Raw genomic sequence first — 21,640 nt, 5'->3', positions numbered from 1 at the left:
AAAATGTCATTAGTGAGACTTTTTGGATTTTCCCGTCTCCGTCAAGTCATAGTGAAACACACTTTCCGAATATTATATTATTATGGGGGGTGACACATTCAATGGCAGAGCATCGAAGACTTGACTTTTTTTTACGAAACGTGGCATTGTCGGAATCACATAACGTTTTTCTAAATGACCTACCGAATTCCATCTTTCCTTCACCGTTTCGTCAATTAACAATTCTCTCCCACTTTTTGATTAGTTTTGTTGAGAAAAAACAATGCCATTAGTGAGCCTTTTTGGATTTTCCCTCTCCGTCAAATCATAGTGAAACACACTTTCCGAATATTATATTATTATGGGGGTGACACATTCAATGGCAAAGCATCGAAGACTTGACTTTTTTTTACGAAACTTGGCATTGTCAGAATCACATAACGTGTTTCTAAATGACCTACCGAATTCCATATTCCCTTCACCGTTTCGACAACTAACAATTCTCTTCCACTTTTTGATTAGTTTTGTTGAGAAAAAATAATGTCATTAGTGAGCCTTTTTGGATATTCCCCTCTCCGTCAGGTCATAGTGAAACACACTTCCCGAATATTATATTATTATGGGGGTGACACATTCAATGGCAGAGCATCGAAGACTTGACTTTTTTTTACGAAACGTGGCGTTGTCGAAATCACATAAGGCATTTCCAAATGAGCTACCGAATTCCATCTTCCCTTCACCGTTTCGACAATTAACAATTCTCTCCCACTTTTTGATTAGTTTTGTTGAGAAAAAACAATGCCATTAGTGAGCCTTTTTGGATTTTCTCGTCTCCGTCAAGTCATAGTGAAACACACTTTCCGAATATTATATTATTATGGGGGTGACACATTCAATGGCAGAGCATCGAAGACTTGACTTTTTTTTACGAAACTTGGCATTGTCGGGATCACATGAGGCGTTTCCAAATGACCTACCGAATTCCATATTTCCTTCACCGTTTCGACAACTAACAATTCTCTTCCACTTTTTGATTAGTTTTTTTAGGAAAAAATGTCATTAGTGAGACTTTTTGGATTTTCCCGTCTCCGTCAAGTCATAGTGAAACACACTTTCCGAATATTATATTATTATGGGGGGTGACACATTCAATGGCAGAGCATCGAAGACTTGACTTTTTTTTACGAAACGTGGCATTGTCGGAATCACATAACGTTTTTCTAAATGACCTACCGAATTCCATCTTTCCTTCACCGTTTCGTCAATTAACAATTCTCTCCCACTTTTTGATTAGTTTTGTTGAGAAAAAACAATGCCATTAGTGAGCCTTTTTGGATTTTCCCTCTCCGTCAAATCATAGTGAAACACACTTTCCGAATATTATATTATTATGGGGGTGACACATTCAATGGCAAAGCATCGAAGACTTGACTTTTTTTTACGAAACTTGGCATTGTCAGAATCACATAAGGCATTTCCAAATGAGCTACCGAATTCCATCTTCCCTTCACCGTTTCGACAATTAACAATTCTCTCCCACTTTTTGATTAGTTTTGTTGAGAAAAAACAATGCCATTAGTGAGCCTTTTTGGATTTTCCCTCTCCGTCATGTCATAGTGAAACACACTTTCCGAATATTATATTATTATGGGGGTGACACTTTCAATGGCAGAGCATCGAAGACTTGACTTTTTTTTACGAAACTTGGCATTGTCAGAATCACATAACGTGTTTCTAAATGACCTACCGAATTCCATATTCCCTTCACCGTTTCGACAATTAACAATTCTCTCCCACTTTTTGATTAGTTTTGTTGAGAAAAAACAATGCCATTAGTGAGCCTTTTTGGATTTTCTCGTCTCCGTCAAGTCATAGTGAAACACACTTTCCGAATATTATATTATTATGGGGGTGACACATTCAATGGCAGAGCATCGAAGACTTGACTTTTTTTTACGAAACTTGGCATTGTCGGAATCACATGAGGCGTTTCCAAATGACCTACCGAATTCCATATTTCCTTCACCGTTTCGACAACTAACAATTCTCTTCCACTTCTTGATTAGTTTTTTTAGGAAAAAATGTCATTAGTGAGACTTTTTGGATTTTCCCGTCTCCGTCAAGTCATAGTGAAACACACTTTCCGAATATTATATTATTATGGGGGGTGACACATTCAATGGCAGAGCATCGAAGACTTGACTTTTTTTTACGAAACGTAGCATTGTCGGAATCACATAACGTTTTTCTAAATGACCTACCGAATTCCATCTTTCCTTCACCGTTTCGACAATTAACAATTCTCTCCCACTTTTTGATTAGTTTTGTTGAGAAAAAACAATGCCATTAGTGAGCCTTTTTGGATTTTCCCTCTCCGTCATGTCATAGTGAAACACACTTTCCGAATATTATATTATTATGGGGGTGACACTTTCAATGGCAGAGCATCGAAGACTTGACTTTTTTTTACGAAACTTGGCATTGTCAGAATCACATAACGTGTTTCTAAATGACCTACCGAATTCCATATTCCCTTCACCGTTTCGACAACTAACAATTCTCTTCCACTTTTTGATTAGTTTTGTTGAGAAAAAATAATGTCATTAGTGAGCCTTTTTGGATATTCCCCTCTCCGTCAGGTCATAGTGAAACACACTTCCCGAATATTATATTATTATGGGGGGTGACACATTCAATGGCAGAGCATCGAAGACTTGACTTTTTTTTACGAAACGTGGCATTGTCGGAATCACATAACGTTTTTCTAAATGACCTACCGAATTCCATCTTTCCTTCACCGTTTCGACAATTAACAATTCTCTCCCACTTTTTGATTAGTTTTGTTGAGAAAAAACAATGCCATTAGTGAGCCTTTTTGGATTTTCCCTCTCCGTCAAATCATAGTGAAACACACTTTCCGAATATTATATTATTATGGGGGTGACACATTCAATGGCAGAGCATCGAAGACTTGACTTTTTTTTACGAAACTTGGCATTGTCAGAATCACATAAGGCATTTCCAAATGAGCTACCGAATTCCATCTTCCCTTCACCGTTTCGACAATTAACAATTCTCTCCCACTTTTTGATTAGTTTTGTTGAGAAAAAACAATGCCATTAGTGAGCCTTTTTGGATTTTCCCTCTCCGTCAAGTCATAGTGAAACACACTTTCCGAATATTATATTATTATGGGGGTGACACTTTCAATGGCAGAGCATCGAAGACTTGACTTTTTTTTACGAAACTTGGCATTGTCAGAATCACATAACGTGTTTCTAAATGACCTACCGAATTCCATATTCCCTTCACCGTTTCGACAACTAACAATTCTCTTCCACTTTTTGATCAGTTTTGTTGAGAAAAAATAATGTCATTAGTGAGCCTTTTTGGATATTCCCTCTCCGTCAAGTCATAGTGAAACACACTTTCCGAATATCATATTATTATGGGGGTGACACTTTCAATGGCAGAGCATCGAAGACTTGACTTTTTTTTACGAAACTTGGCATTGTCAGAATCACATAACGTGTTTCTAAATGGCCTACCGAATTCCATATTCCCTTCACCGTTTCGACAACTAACAATTCTCTTCCACTTTTTGATTAGTTTTGTTGAGAAAAAATAATGCCATTAGTGAGCCTTTTTGGATTTTCCCTCCGTCAGGTCATAGTGAAACACACTTCCCGAATATTATATTATTATGGGGGGTGACACATTCAATGGCAGAGCATCGAAGACTTGACTTTTTTTTACGAAACTTGGCATTGTCAGAATCACATAACGTGTTTCTAAATGACCTACCGAATTCCATATTCCCTTCACCGTTTCGACAACTAACAATTCTCTTCCACTTTTTGATTAGTTTTGTTGAGAAAAAATAATGTCATTAGTGAGCCTTTTTGGATATTCCCTCTCCGTCAAGTCATAGTGAAACACACTTTCCGAATATCATATTATTATGGGGGTGACACTTTCAATGGCAGAGCATCGAAGACTTGACTTTTTTTTACGAAACTTGGCATTGTCAGAATCACATAACGTGTTTCTAAATGACCTACCGAATTCCATATTCCCTTCACCGTTTCGACAACTAACAATTCTCTTCCACTTTTTGATTAGTTTTGTTGAGAAAAAATAATGTCATTAGTGAGCCTTTTTGGATATTCCCTCCGTCAGGTCATAGTGAAACACACTTCCCGAATATTATATTATTATGGGGGGTGACACATTCAATGGCAGAGCATCGAAGACTTGACTTTTTTTACGAAACGTGGCATTGTCGGAATCACGTAACGTTTTTCTAAATGACCTACCGAATTCCATCTTTCCTTCACCGTTTCGACAATTAACAATTCTCTCCCACTTTTTGATTAGTTTTGTTGAGAAAAAACAATGCCATTAGTGAGCCTTTTTGGATTTTCCCTCTCCGTCAAATCATAGTGAAACACACTTTCCGAATATTATATGATTATGGGGGTGACACATTCAATGGCAGAGCATCGAAGACTTGACTTTTTTTTACGAAACTTGGCATTGTCAGAATCACATAAGGCATTTCCAAATGAGCTACCGAATTCCATCTTCCCTTCACCGTTTCGACAATTAACAATTCTCTCCCACTTTTTGATTAGTTTTGTTGAGAAAAAACAATGCCATTAGTGAGCCTTTTTGGATTTTCCCTCTCCGTCAAGTCATAGTGAAACACACTTTCCGAATATTATATTATTATGGGGGTGACACTTTCAATGGCAGAGCATCGAAGACTTGACTTTTTTTTACGAAACTTGGCATTGTCAGAATCACATAACGTGTTTCTAAATGACCTACCGAATTCCATATTCCCTTCACCGTTTCGACAACTAACAATTCTCTTCCACTTTTTGATTAGTTTTGTTGAGAAAAAATAATGTCATTAGTGAGCCTTTTTGGATATTCCCTCTCCGTCAAGTCATAGTGAAACACACTTTCCGAATATTATATTATTATGGGGGGTGACACATTCAATGGCTGAGCATCGAAGACTTGACTTTTTTTTACGAAACTTGGCATTGTCAGAATCACATAACGTGTTTCTAAATGACCTACCGAATTCCATATTCCCTTCACCGTTTCGACAACTAACAATTCTCTTCCACTTTTTGATTAGTTTTGTTGAGAAAAAATAATGTCATTAGTGAGCCTTTTTGGATATTCCCTCTCCGTCAAGTCATAGTGAAACACACTTTCCGAATATTATATTATTATGGGGGTGACACTTTCAATGGCAGAGCATCGAAGACTTGACTTTTTTTTACGAAACTTGGCATTGTCAGAATCACATAACGTGTTTCTAAATGACCTACCGAATTCCATATTCCCTTCACCGTTTCGACAACTAACAATTCTCTTCCACTTTTTGATTAGTTTTGTTGAGAAAAAATAATGTCATTAGTGAGCCTTTTTGGATATTCCCCTCTCCGTCAGGTCATAGTGAAACACACTTCCCGAACATTATATTATTATGGGGGTGACACATTCAATGGTAGAGCATCGAAGACTTGACTTTTTTTTACGAAACGTGGCATTGTCGAAATCACATAAGGCATTTCCAAATGAGCTACCGAATTCCATCTTCCCTTCACCGTTTCGACAATTAACAATTCTCTCCCACTTTTTGATTAGTTTTGTTGAGAAAAAACAATGCCATTAGTGAGCCTTTCACATGAGGCGTTTCCAGATGACCTACCGAATTCCATATTTCCTTCACCGTTTCGACAACTAACAATTCTCTTCCACTTTTTGATTAGTTTTTTTAGGAAAACATGTCATTAGTGAGCCTTTTTGGATTTTCCCGTCTCCGTCAAGTCATAGTGAAACACACTTTCCGAATATTATATTATTATGGGGGTGACACTTTCAATGGCAGAGCATCGAAGACTTGACTTTTTTTACGAAACTTGGCATTGTCAGAATCACATAACGTGTTTCTAAATGACCTACCGAATTCCATATTCCCTTCACCGTTTCGACAACTAACAATTCTCTTCCACTTTTTGATTAGTTTTGTTGAGAAAAAATAATGTCATTAGTGAGCCTTTTTGGATATTCCCTCTCCGTCAAGTCATAGTGAAACACACTTTCCGAATATTATATTATTATGGGGGTGACACTTTCAATGGCAGAGCATCGAAGACTTGACTTTTTTTTACGAAACTTGGCATTGTCAGAATCACATAACGTGTTTCTAAATGACCTACCGAATTCCATATTCCCTTCACCGTTTCGACAACTAACAATTCTCTTCCACTTTTTGATTAGTTTTTTTAGGAAAAAATGTCATTAGTGAGCCTTTTTGGATTTTCCCGTCTTCGTCAAGTCATAGTGAAACACACTTTCCGAATATTATATTATTATGGGGGTGACACTTTCCATGGCAGAGCATCGAAGACTTGACTTTTTTTACGAAACTTGGCATTGTCAGAATCACATAACGTGTTTCTAAATGACCTACCGAATTCCATATTCCCTTCACCGTGTCGACAACTAACAATTCTCTTCCACTTTTTGATTAGTTTTGTTGAGAAAAAATAATGTCATTAGTGAGCCTTTTTGGATATTCCCTCTCCGTCAAGTCATAGTGAAACACACTTTCCGAATATTATATTATTATGGCGGGTGACACATTCAATGGCTGAGCATCGAAGACTTGACTTTTTTTTACGAAACGTGGCATTGTCGGAATCACATAACGTTTTTCTAAATGACCTACCGAATTCCATCTTTCCTTCACCGTTTCGACAATTAACAATTCTCTCCCACTTTTTGATTAGTTTTGTTGAGAAAAAACAATGCCATTAGTGAGCCTTTTTGGATTTTCCCTCTCCGTCAAGTCATAGTGAAACACACTTTCCGAATATTATATTATTATGGGGGTGACACTTTCAATGGCAGAGCATCGAAGACTTGACTTTTTTTTATGAAACTTGGCATTGTCAGAATCACATAACGTGTTTCTAAATGACCTACCGAATTCCATATTCCCTTCACCGTTTCGACAACTAACAATTCTCTTCCACTTTTTGATTAGTTTTGTTGAGAAAAAATAATGTCATTAGTGAGCCTTTTTGGATATTCCCTCTCCGTCAAGTCATAGTGAAACACACTTTCCGAATATTATATTATTATGGGGGTGACACTTTCAATGGCAGAGCATCAAAGACTTGACTTTTTTTTACGAAACTTGGCATTGTCAGAATCACATAACGTGTTTCTAAATGACCTACCGAATTCCATATTCCCTTCACCGTTTCGACAACTAACAATTCTCTTCCACTTTTTGATTAGTTTTTTTAGGAAAAAATGTCATTAGTGAGCCTTTTTGGATTTTCCCGTCTTCGTCAAGTCATAGTGAAACACACTTTCCGAATATTATATTATTATGGGGGTGACACTTTCCATGGCAGAGCATCGAAGACTTGACTTTTTTTTACGAAACTTGGCATTGTCAGAATCACATAACGTGTTTCTAAATGACCTACCGAATTCCATATTCCCTTCACCGTTTCGACAACTAACAATTCTCTTCCACTTTTTGATTAGTTTTGTTGAGAAAAAATAATGTCATTAGTGAGCCTTTTTGGATATTCCCTCTCCGTCAAGTCATAGTGAAACACACTTTCCGAATATTATATTATTATGGCGGGTGACACATTCAATGGCTGAGCATCGAAGACTTGACTTTTTTTTACGAAACGTGGCATTGTCGGAATCACATAACGTTTTTCTAAATGACCTACCGAATTCCATCTTTCCTTCACCGTTTCGACAATTAACAATTCTCTCCCACTTTTTGATTAGTTTTGTTGAGAGAAAACAATGCCATTAGTGAGCCTTTTTGGATTTTCCCTCTCCGTCAAGTCATAGTGAAACACACTTTCCGAATATTATATTATTATGGGGGTGACACTTTCAATGGCAGAGCATCGAAGACTTGACTTTTTTTTACGAAACTTGGCATTGTCAGAATCACATAACGTGTTTCTAAATGACCTACCGAATTCCATATTCCCTTCACCGTTTCGACAACTAACAATTCTCTTCCACTTTTTGATTAGTTTTGTTGAGAAAAAATAATGTCATTAGTGAGCCTTTTTGGATATTCCCTCTCCGTCAAGTCATAGTGAAACACACTTTCCGAATATTATATTATTATGGGGGTGACACTTTCAATGGCAGAGCATCGAAGACTTGACTTTTTTTTACGAAACTTGGCATTGTCAGAATCACATAACGTGTTTCTAAATGACCTATCGAATTCCATATTCCCTTCACCGTTTCGACAACTAACAATTCTCTTCCACTTTTTGATTAGTTTTGTTGAGAAAAAATAATGTCATTAGTGAGCCTTTTTGGATATTCCCCTCTCCGTCAGGTCATAGTGAAACACACTTCCCGAACATTATATTATTATGGGGGTGACACATTCAATGGTAGAGCATCGAAGACTTCACTTTTTTTTACGAAACGTGGCATTGTCGAAATCACATAAGGCATTTCCAAATGAGCTACCGAATTCCATCTTCCCTTCACCGTTTCGACAATTAACAATTCTCTCCCACTTTTTGATTAGTTTTGTTGAGAAAAAACAATGCCATTAGTGAGCCTTTTTGGATTCCCCCTCTCCGTCAAATCATAGTGAAACACACTTTCCGAATATTATATTATTATGGGGGTGACACATTCAATGGCAGAGCATCGAAGACTTGACTTTTTTTTACGAAACTTGGCATTGTCAGAATCACATAACGTGTTTCTAAATGACCTACCGAATTCCATATTCCCTTCACCGTTTCGACAACTAACAATTCTCTTCCACTTTTTGATTAGTTTTGTTGAGAAAAAATAATGTCATTAGTGAGCCTTTTTGGATATTCCCTCTCCGTCAAGTCATAGTGAAACACACTTTCCGAATATTATATTATTATGGGGGTGACACTTTCAATGGCAGAGCATCGAAGACTTGACTTTTTTTTACGAAACTTGGCATTGTCAGAATCACATAACGTGTTTCTAAATGACCTACCGAATTCCATATTCCCTTCACCGTTTCGACAACTAACAATTCTCTTCCACTTTTTGATTAGTTTTGTTGAGAAAAAATAATGTCATTAGTGAGCCTTTTTGGATATTCCCTCTCCGCCAAGTCATAGTGAAACACACTTTCCGAATATTATATTATTATGGGGGTGACACTTTCAATGGCAGAGCATCGAAGACTTGACTTTTTTTTACGAAACGTGGCATTGTCGGAATCACATAACGTGTTTCTAAATGACCTACCGAATTCCATATTCCCTTCACCGTTTCGACAACTAACAATTCTCTTCCACTTTTTGATTAGTTTTGTTGAGAAAAAATAATGTCATTAGTGAGCCTTTTTGGATATTCCCTCTCCGTCAAGTCATAGTGAAACACACTTTCCGAATATTATATTATTATGGGGGTGACACTTTCAATGGCAGAGCATCGAAGACTTGACTTTTTTTTACGAAACTTGGCATTGTCAGAATCACATAACGTGTTTCTAAATGACCTACCGAATTCCATATTCCCTTCACCGTTTCGACAACTAACAATTCTCTTCCACTTTTTGATTAGTTTTGTTGAGAAAAAATAATGTCATTAGTGAGCCTTTTTGGATATTCCCTCTCCGTCAAGTCATAGTGAAACACACTTTCCGAATATTATATTATTATGGGGGTGACACTTTCAATGGCAGAGCATCGAAGACTTGACTTTTTTTTACGAAACTTGGCATTGTCAGAATCACATAACGTGTTTCTAAATGACCTACCGAATTCCATATTCCCTTCACCGTTTCGACAACTAACAATTCTCTTCCACTTTTTGATTAGTTTTGTTGAGAAAAAATAATGTCATTAGTGAGCCTTTTTGGATATTCCCTCTCCGTCAAGTCATAGTGAAACACACTTTCCGAATATTATATTATTATGGGGGTGACACATTCAATGGCAGAGCATCGAAGACTTGACTTTTTTTTACGAAACGTGGCATTGTCGGAATCACATAACGTTTTTCTAAATGACCTACCGAATTCCATCTTTCCTTCACCGTTTCGACAATTAACAATTCTCTCCCACTTTTTGATTAGTTTTGTTGAGAAAAAACAATGCCATTAGTGAGCCTTTTTGGATTTTCCCTCTCCGTCAAGTCATAGTGAAACACACTTCCCGAACATTATATTATTATGGGGGTGACACATTCAATGGTAGAGCATCGAAGACTTGACTTTTTTTTACGAAACGTGGCATTGTCGAAATCACATAACGTGTTTCTAAATGACCTACCGAATTCCATATTCCCTTCACCGTTTCGACAACTAACAATTCTCTTCCACTTTTTGATTAGTTTTGTTGAGAAAAAATAATGTCATTATTGAGCCTTTTTGGATATTCCCTCTCCGTCAAGTCATAGTGAAACACACTTTCCGAATATCATATTATTATGGGGGTGACACTTTCAATGGCAGAGCATCGAAGACTTGACTTTTTTTTACGAAACTTGGCATTGTCAGAATCACATAACGTGTTTCTAAATGACCTACCGAATTCCATATTCCCTTCACCGTTTCGACAACTAACAATTCTCTTCCACTTTTTGATTAGTTTTGTTGAGAAAAAATAATGTCATTAGTGAGCCTTTTTGGATATTCCCTCCGTCAGGTCATAGTGAAACACACTTCCCGAATATTATATTATTATGGGGGGTGACACATTCAATGGCAGAGCATCGAAGACTTGACTTTTTTTTACGAAACGTGGCATTGTCGGAATCACATAACGTTTTTCTAAATGACCTACCGAATTCCATCTTTCCTTCACCGTTTCGACAATTAACAATTCTCTCCCACTTTTTGATTAGTTTTGTTGAGAAAAAACAATGCCATTAGTGAGCCTTTTTGGATTTTCCCTCTCCGTCAAATCATAGTGAAACACACTTTCCGAATATTATATGATTATGGGGGTGACACATTCAATGGCAGAGCATCGAAGACTTGACTTTTTTTTACGAAACTTGGCATTGTCAGAATCACATAAGGCATTTCCAAATGAGCTACCGAATTCCATCTTCCCTTCACCGTTTCGACAATTAACAATTCTCTCCCACTTTTTGATTAGTTTTGTTGAGAAAAAACAATGCCATTAGTGAGCCTTTTTGGATTTTCCCTCTCCGTCAAGTCATAGTGAAACACACTTTCCGAATATTATATTATTATGGGGGTGACACTTTCAATGGCAGAGCATCGAAGACTTGACTTTTTTTTACGAAACTTGGCATTGTCAGAATCACATAACGTGTTTCTAAATGACCTACCGAATTCCATATTCCCTTCACCGTTTCGACAACTAACAATTCTCTTCCACTTTTTGATTAGTTTTGTTGAGAAAAAATAATGTCATTAGTGAGCCTTTTTGGATATTCCCGTCTCCGTCAAGTCATAGTGAAACACACTTTCCGAATATTATATTATTATGGGGGTGACACTTTCAATGGCAGAGCATCGAAGACTTGACTTTTTTTACGAAACTTGGCATTGTCAGAATCACATAACGTGTTTCTAAATGACCTACCGAATTCCATATTCCCTTCACCGTTTCGACAACTAACAATTCTCTTCCACTTTTTGATTAGTTTTGTTGAGAAAAAATAATGTCATTAGTGAGCCTTTTTGGATATTCCCTCTCCGTCAAGTCATAGTGAAACACACTTTCCGAATATTATATTATTATGGGGGTGACACTTTCAATGGCAGAGCATCGAAGACTTGACTTTTTTTTATGAAACTTGGCATTGTCAGAATCACATAACGTGTTTCTAAATGACCTACCGAATTCCATATTCCCTTCACCGTTTCGACAACTAACAATTCTCTTCCACTTTTTGATTAGTTTTGTTGAGAAAAAATAATGTCATTAGTGAGCCTTTTTGGATATTCCCTCTCCGTCAAGTCATAGTGAAACATACTTTCCGAATATTATATTATTATGGCGGGTGACACATTCAATGGCTGAGCATCGAAGACTTGACTTTTTTTTACGAAACGTGGCATTGTCGGAATCACATAACGTTTTTCTAAATGACCTACCGAATTCCATCTTTCCTTCACCGTTTCGACAATTAACAATTCTCTCCCACTTTTTGATTAGTTTTGTTGAGAAAAAACAATGCCATTAGTGAGCCTTTTTGGATTTTCCCTCTCCGTCAAGTCATAGTGAAACACACTTTCCGAATATTATATTATTATGGGGGTGACACTTTCAATGGCAGAGCATCGAAGACTTGACTTTTTTTTATGAAACTTGGCATTGTCAGAATCACATAACGTGTTTCTAAATGACCTACCGAATTCCATATTCCCTTCACCGTTTCGACAACTAACAATTCTCTTCCACTTTTTGATTAGTTTTGTTGAGAAAAAATAATGTCATTAGTGAGCCTTTTTGGATATTCCCTCTCCGTCAAGTCATAGTGAAACACACTTTCCGAATATTATATTATTATGGGGGTGACACTTTCAATGGCAGAGCATCGAAGACTTGACTTTTTTTTACGAAACTTGGCATTGTCAGAATCACATAACGTGTTTCTAAATGACCTACCGAATTCCATATTCCCTTCACCGTTTCGACAACTAACAATTCTCTTCCACTTTTTGATTAGTTTTGTTGAGAAAAAATAATGTCATTAGTGAGCCTTTTTGGATATTCCCCTCTCCGTCAGGTCATAGTGAAACACACTTCCCGAACATTATATTATTATGGGGGTGACACATTCAATGGTAGAGCATCGAAGACTTGACTTTTTTTTACGAAACGTGGCATTGTCGAAATCACATAAGGCATTTCCAAATGAGCTACCGAATTCCATCTTCCCTTCACCGTTTCGACAATTAACAATTCTCTCCCACTTTTTGATTAGTTTTGTTGAGAAAAAACAATGCCATTAGTGAGCCTTTCACATGAGGCGTTTCCAGATGACCTACCGAATTCCATATTTCCTTCACCGTTTCGACAACTAACAATTCTCTTCCACTTTTTGATTAGTTTTTTTAGGAAAACATGTCATTAGTGAGCCTTTTTGGATTTTCCCGTCTCCGTCAAGTCATAGTGAAACACACTTTCCGAATATTATATTATTATGGGGGTGACACTTTCAATGGCAGAGCATCGAAGACTTGACTTTTTTTACGAAACTTGGCATTGTCAGAATCACATAACGTGTTTCTAAATGACCTACCGAATTCCATATTCCCTTCACCGTTTCGACAACTAACAATTCTCTTCCACTTTTTGATTAGTTTTGTTGAGAAAAAATAATGTCATTAGTGAGCCTTTTTGGATATTCCCTCTCCGTCAAGTCATAGTGAAACACACTTTCCGAATATTATATTATTATGGGGGTGACACTTTCAATGGCAGAGCATCGAAGACTTGACTTTTTTTTACGAAACTTGGCATTGTCAGAATCACATAACGTGTTTCTAAATGACCTACCGAATTCCATATTCCCTTCACCGTTTCGACAACTAACAATTCTCTTCCACTTTTTGATTAGTTTTTTTAGGAAAAAATGTCATTAGTGAGCCTTTTTGGATTTTCCCGTCTTCGTCAAGTCATAGTGAAACACACTTTCCGAATATTATATTATTATGGGGGTGACACTTTCCATGGCAGAGCATCGAAGACTTGACTTTTTTTACGAAACTTGGCATTGTCAGAATCACATAACGTGTTTCTAAATGACCTACCGAATTCCATATTCCCTTCACCGTTTCGACAACTAACAATTCTCTTCCACTTTTTGATTAGTTTTGTTGAGAAAAAATAATGTCATTAGTGAGCCTTTTTGGATATTCCCTCTCCGTCAAGTCATAGTGAAACATACTTTCCGAATATTATATTATTATGGCGGGTGACACATTCAATGGCTGAGCATCGAAGACTTGACTTTTTTTTACGAAACGTGGCATTGTCGGAATCACATAACGTTTTTCTAAATGACCTACCGAATTCCATCTTTCCTTCACCGTTTCGACAATTAACAATTCTCTCCCACTTTTTGATTAGTTTTGTTGAGAAAAAACAATGCCATTAGTGAGCCTTTTTGGATTTTCCCTCTCCGTCAAGTCATAGTGAAACACACTTTCCGAATATTATATTATTATGGGGGTGACACTTTCAATGGCAGAGCATCGAAGACTTGACTTTTTTTTATGAAACTTGGCATTGTCAGAATCACATAACGTGTTTCTAAATGACCTACCGAATTCCATATTCCCTTCACCGTTTCGACAACTAACAATTCTCTTCCACTTTTTGATTAGTTTTGTTGAGAAAAAATAATGTCATTAGTGAGCCTTTTTGGATATTCCCTCTCCGTCAAGTCATAGTGAAACACACTTTCCGAATATTATATTATTATGGGGGTGACACTTTCAATGGCAGAGCATCGAAGACTTGACTTTTTTTTACGAAACTTGGCATTGTCAGAATCACATAACGTGTTTCTAAATGACCTACCGAATTCCATATTCCCTTCACCGTTTCGACAACTAACAATTCTCTTCCACTTTTTGATTAGTTTTTTTAGGAAAAAATGTCATTAGTGAGCCTTTTTGGATTTTCCCGTCTTCGTCAAGTCATAGTGAAACACACTTTCCGAATATTATATTATTATGGGGGTGACACTTTCCATGGCAGAGCATCGAAGACTTGACTTTTTTTACGAAACTTGGCATTGTCAGAATCACATAACGTGTTTCTAAATGACCTACCGAATTCCATATTCCCTTCACCGTTTCGACAACTAACAATTCTCTTCCACTTTTTGATTAGTTTTGTTGAGAAAAAATAATGTCATTAGTGAGCCTTTTTGGATATTCCCTCTCCGTCAAGTCATAGTGAAACACACTTTCCGAATATTATATTATTATGGCGGGTGACACATTCAATGGCTGAGCATCGAAGACTTGACTTTTTTTTACGAAACGTGGCATTGTCGGAATCACATAACGTTTTTCTAAATGACCTACCGAATTCCATCTTTCCTTCACCGTTTCGACAATTAACAATTCTCTCCCACTTTTTGATTAGTTTTGTTGAGAAAAAACAATGCCATTAGTGAGCCTTTTTGGATTTTCCCTCTCCGTCAAGTCATAGTGAAACACACTTTCCGAATATTATATTATTATGGGGGTGACACTTTCAATGGCAGAGCATCGAAGACTTGACTTTTTTTTACGAAACTTGGCATTGTCAGAATCACATAACGTGTTTCTAAATGACCTACCGAATTCCATATTCCCTTCACCGTTTCGACAACTAACAATTCTCTTCCACTTTTTGATTAGTTTTGTTGAGAAAAAATAATGTCATTAGTGAGCCTTTTTGGATATTCCCTCTCCGTCAAGTCATAGTGAAACACACTTTCCGAATATTATATTATTATGGGGGTGACACTTTCAATGGCAGAGCATCGAAGACTTGACTTTTTTTTACGAAACTTGGCATTGTCAGAATCACATAACGTGTTTCTAAATGACCTATCGAATTCCATATTCCCTTCACCGTTTCGACAACTAACAATTCTCTTCCACTTTTTGATTAGTTTTGTTGAGAAAAAATAATGTCATTAGTGAGCCTTTTTGGATATTCCCCTCTCCGTCAGGTCATAGTGAAACACACTTCCCGAACATTATATTATTATGGGGGTGACACATTCAATGGTAGAGCATCGAAGACTTCACTTTTTTTTACGAAACGTGGCATTGTCGGAATCACATAACGTTTTTCTAAATGACCTACCGAATTCCATCTTCCCTTCACCGTTTCGACAATTAACAATTCTCTCCCACTTTTTGATTAGTTTTGTTGAGAAAAAACAATGCCATTAGTGAGCCTTTTTGGATTTTCCCTCTCCGTCAAATCATAGTGAAACACACTTTCCGAATATTATATTATTATGGGGGTGACACATTCAATGGCAGAGCATCGAAGACTTGACTTTTTTTTACGAAACTTGGCATTGTCAGAATCACATAACGTGTTTCTAAATGACCTACCGAATTCCATATTCCCTTCACCGTTTCGACAACTAACAATTCTCTTCCACTTTTTGATTAGTTTTGTTGAGAAAAAATAATGTCATTAGTGAGCCTTTTTGGATATTCCCTCTCCGTCAAGTCATAGTGAAACACACTTTCCGAATATTATATTATTATGGGGGTGACACTTTCAATGGCAGAGCATCGAAGACTTGACTTTTTTTTACGAAACTTGGCATTGTCAGAATCACATAACGTGTTTCTAAATGACCTACCGAATTCCATATTCCCTTCACCGTTTCGACAACTAACAATTCTCTTCCACTTTTTGATTAGTTTTGTTGAGAAAAAATAATGTCATTAGTGAGCCTTTTTGGATATTCCCTCTCCGCCAAGTCATAGTGAAACACACTTTCCGAATATTATATTATTATGGGGGTGACACTTTCAATGGCAGAGCATCGAAGACTTGACTTTTTTTTACGAAACGTGGCATTGTCGGAATCACATAACGTTTTTCTAAATGACCTACCGAATTCCATCTTTCCTTCACCGTTTCGACAATTAACAATTCTCTCCCACTTTTTGATTAGTTTTGTTGAGAAAAAACAATGCCATTAGTGAGCCTTTTTGGATTTTCCCTCTCCGTCAAGTCATAGTGAAACACACTTCCCGAACATTATATTATTATGGGGGTGACACATTCAATGGTAGAGCATCGAAGACTTGACTTTTTTTTACGAAACGTGGCATTGTCGAAATCACATAAGGTATTTCCAAATGAGCTACCAAATTCCATCTTCCCTTCACCGTTTCGACAATTAACAATTCTCTCCCACTTTTTGATTAGTTTTGTTGAGAAAAAACAATGCCATTAGTGAGCCTTTTTGGATTTTCCCTCTCCGTCAAGTCATAGTGAAACAAACTTTCCGAATATTATATTATTATGGGGGTGACACTTTCAATGGCAGAGCATCGAGGACTTGACTTTTTTTTACGAAACTTGGCATTGTCAGAATCACATAACGTGTTTCTAAATGACCTACCGAATTCCATATTCCCTTCACCGTTTCGACAACTAACAATTCTCTTCCACTTTTTGATTAGTTTTTTTAGGAAAACATGTCATTAGTGAGCCTTTTTGGATTTTCCCGTCTCCGTCAAGTCATAGTGAAACACACTTTCCGAATATTATATTATTATGGGGGTGACACATTCAATGGCAGAGCATCGAAGACTTGACTTTTTTTTACGAAACTTGGCATTGTCGGAATCACATGAGGCGTTTCCAAATGAGCTACCGAATTCCATCTTCCCTTCACCGTTTCGACAATTAACAATTCTCTCCCACTTTTTGATTAGTTTTGTTGAGAAAAAACAATGCCATTAGTGAGCCTTTTTGGATTTTCCCTCTCCGTCAAATCATAGTGAAACACACTTTCCGAATATTATATTATTATGGGGGTGACACATTCAATGGCAGAGCATCGAAGACTTGACTTTTTTTTACGAAACTTGGCATTGTCAGAATCACATAACGTGTTTCTAAATGACCTACCGAATTCCATATTCCCTTCACCGTTTCGACAACTAACAATTCTCTTCCACTTTTTGATTAGTTTTGTTGAGAAAAAATAATGTCATTAGTGAGCCTTTTTGGATATTCCCTCTCCATCAAGTCATAGTGAAACACACTTTCCGAATATTATATTATTATGGGGGTGACACTTTCAATGGCAGAGCATCGAAGACTTGACTTTTTTTTACGAAACGTGGCATTGTCGAAATCACATAAGGCATTTCCAAATGAGCTACCGAATTCCATCTTCCCTTCACCGTTTCGACAATTAACAATTCTCTCCCACTTTTTGATTAGTTTTGTTGAGAAAAAACAATGTCATTAGTGAGCCTTTTTGGATTTTCCCTCTCCGTCAAGTCATAGTGAAACACACTTTCCGAATATTATATTATTATGGGGGTGACACTTTCAATGGCAGAGCATCGAAGACTTGACTTTTTTTTACGAAACTTGGCATTGTCGGAATCACAACGTTTTTCTAAATGACCCACCGGATTCCATCTTCCCTTCACCGTTTCGACAACTAACAATTCTCTCCCACTTTTTGATTAGTTTTGTTGAGAAAAAACAATGTCATTAGTGAGCCTTTATGGATTTTCCCCTCTCCGTCAAGTCATAGTGAAACACACTTTCCGAATATTATATTATTATGGGGGTGACACTTTCAATGGCAGAGCATCGAAGACTTGACTTTTTTTTACGAAACTTGGCATTGTCAGAATCACATAACGTGTTTCTAAATGACCTACCGAATTCCATATTCCCTTCACCGTTTCGACAACTAACAATTCTCTTCCACTTTTTGATTAGTTTTTTTAGGAAAAAAATGTCATTAGTGAGCCTTTTTGGATTTTCCCGTCTTCGTCAAGTCATAGTGAAACACACTTTCCGAATATTATATTATTATGGGGGTGACACTTTCAATGGCAGAGCATCGAAGACTTGACTTTTTTTTACGAAACTTGGCATTGTCAGAATCACATAACGTGTTTCTAAATGACCTACCGAATTCCATATTCCCTTCACCGTTTCGACAACTAACAATTCTCTTCCACTTTTTGATTAGTTTTGTTGAGAAAAAATAATGTCATTAGTGAGCCTTTTTGGATATTCCCTCTCCGTCAAGTCATAGTGAAACACACTTTCCGAATATTATATTATTATGGGGGGTGACACATTCAATGGCAGAGCATCGAAGACTTGACTTTTTTTTACGAAACTTGGCATTGTCAGAATCACATAACGTGTTTCTAAATGACCTACCGAATTCCATATTCCCTTCACCGTTTCGACAACTAACAATTCTCTTCCACTTTTTGATTAGTTTTTTTAGGAAAACATGTCATTAGTGAGCCTTTTTGGATTTTCCCGTCTCCGTCAAGTCATAGTGAAACACACTTTCCGAATATTATATTATTATGGGGGTGACACTTTCAATGGCAGAGCATCGAAGACTTGACTTTTTTTTACGAAACTTGGCATTGTAAGAATCACATAACGTGTTTCTAAATGACCTACCGAATTCCATATTCCCTTCACCGTTTCGACAACTAACAATTCTCTTCCACTTTTTGATTAGTTTTGTTGAGAAAAAATAATGTCATTAGTGAGCCTTTTTGGATATTCCCTCTCCGTCAAGTCATAGTGAAACACACTTTCCGAATATTATATTATTATGGGGGGTGACACATTCAATGGCTGAGCATCGAAGACTTGACTTTTTTTTACGAAACGTGGCATTGTCGGAATCACATAACGTTTTTCTAAATGACCTACCGAATTCCATCTTTCCTTCACCGTTTCGACAATTAACAATTCTCTCCCACTTTTTGATTAGTTTTGTTGAGAAAAAACAATGCCATTAGTGAGCCTTTTTGGATTTTCCCTCTCCGTCAAGTCATAGTGAAACACACTTCCCGAACATTATATTATTATGGGGGTGACACATTCAATGGTAGAGCATCGAAGACTTGACTTTTTTTTACGAAACGTGGCATTGTCGAAATCACATAAGGCATTTCCAAATGAGCTACCGAATTCCATCTTCCCTTCACCGTTTCGACAATTAACAATTCTCTCCCACTTTTTGATTAGTTTTGTTGAGAAAAAACAATGCCATTAGTGAGCCTTTTTGGATTTTCCCTCTCCGTCAAGTCATAGTGAAACACACTTTCCGAATATTATATTATTATGGGGGTGACACTTTCAATGGTAGAGCATCGAAGACTTGACTTTTTTTTACGAAACTTGGCATTGTCAGAATCACATAACGTGTTTCTAAATGACCTACCGAATTCCATATTCCCTTCACCGTTTCGACAACTAACAATTCTCTTCCACTTTTTGATTAGTTTTGTTGAGAAAAAATAATGTCATTAGTGAGCCTTTTTGGATATTCCCCTCTCCGTCAGGTCATAGTGAAACACACTTCCCGAATATTATATTATTATGGGGGTGACACTTTCAATGGCAGAGCATCGAAGACTTGACTTTTTTCACGAAACGTGGCATTGTCGAAATCACATAAGGCATTTCCAAATGAGCTACCGAATTCCATCTTCCCTTCACCGTTTCGACAATTAACAATTCTCTCCCACTTTTTGATTAGTTTTTGTTGAGAAAAAACAATGCCATTAGTGAGCCTTTCACATGAGGCGTTTCCAGATGACCTACCGAATTCCATATTCCCTTCACCGTTTCGACAACTAACAATTCTCTTCCACTTTTTGATTAGTTTTGTTGAGAAAAAATAATGTCATTAGTGAGCCTTTTTGGATATTCCCTCTCCGTCAAGTCATAGTGAAACACACTTTCCGAATATTATATTATTATGGGGGTGACACTTTCAATGGCAGAGCATCGAAGACTTGACTTTTTTTTACGAAACGTGGCATTGTCGAAATCACATAAGGCATTTCCAAATGAGCTACCGAATTCCATATTCCCTTCACCGTTTCGACAACTAACAATTCTCTTCCACTTTTTGATTAGTTTTGTTGAGAAAAAATAATGTCATTAGTGAGCCTTTTTGGATATTCCCCTCTCCGTCAGGTCATAGTGAAACACACTTTCCGAATATTATATTATTATGGGGGCGACACTTTCAATGGCAGAGCATCGAAGACTTGACTTTTTTTTACGAAACTTGGCATTGTCAGAATCACATAACGTGTTTCTAAATGACCTACCGAATTCCATATTCCCTTCACCGTTTCGACAACTAACAATTCTCTTCCACTTTTTGATTAGTTTTGTTGAGAAAAAATAATGCCATTAGTGAGCCTTTTTGGATTTTCCCTCTCCGTCAGGTCATAGTGAAACACACTTTCCGAATATTATATTATTATGGGGGCGACACTTTCAATGGCAGAGCATCGAAGACTTGACTTTTTTTTACGAAACTTGACATTGTCAGAATCACATAACGTGTTTCTAAATGACCTACCGAATTCCATATTCCCTTCACCGTTTCGACAACTAACAATTCTCTTCCACTTTTTGATTAGTTTTGTTGAGAAAAAATAATGTCATTAGTGAGCCTTTTTGGATATTCCCCTCTCCGTCAGGTCATAGTGAAACACACTTCCCGAATATTATATTATTATGGGGGTGACACATTCAATGGCAGAGCATCGAAGACTTGACTTTTTTTACGAAACGTGGCATTGTCGAAATCACATAAGGCATTTCCAAATGAGCTACCGAATTCCATCTTCCCTTCACCGTTTCGACAATTAACAATTCTCTCCCACTTTTTGATTAGTTTTGTTGAGAAAAAACAATGCCATTAGTGAGCCTTTCACATGAGGCGTTTCCAGATGACCTACCGAATTCCATATTTCCTTCACCGTTTCGACAACTAACAATTCTCTTCCACTTTTTGATTAGTTTTTTTAGGAAAACATGTCATTAGTGAGCCTTTTTGGATTTTCCTGTCTCCGTCAAGTCATAGTGAAACACACTTTCCGAATATTATA

This window comes from Diorhabda sublineata, chromosome Y (genome assembly GCF_026230105.1).
Source record: "Diorhabda sublineata isolate icDioSubl1.1 chromosome Y, icDioSubl1.1, whole genome shotgun sequence".
In the NCBI taxonomy this organism is placed as follows: domain Eukaryota; kingdom Metazoa; phylum Arthropoda; class Insecta; order Coleoptera; family Chrysomelidae; genus Diorhabda; species Diorhabda sublineata.
This window is presented reverse-complemented; position numbering follows the sequence as displayed.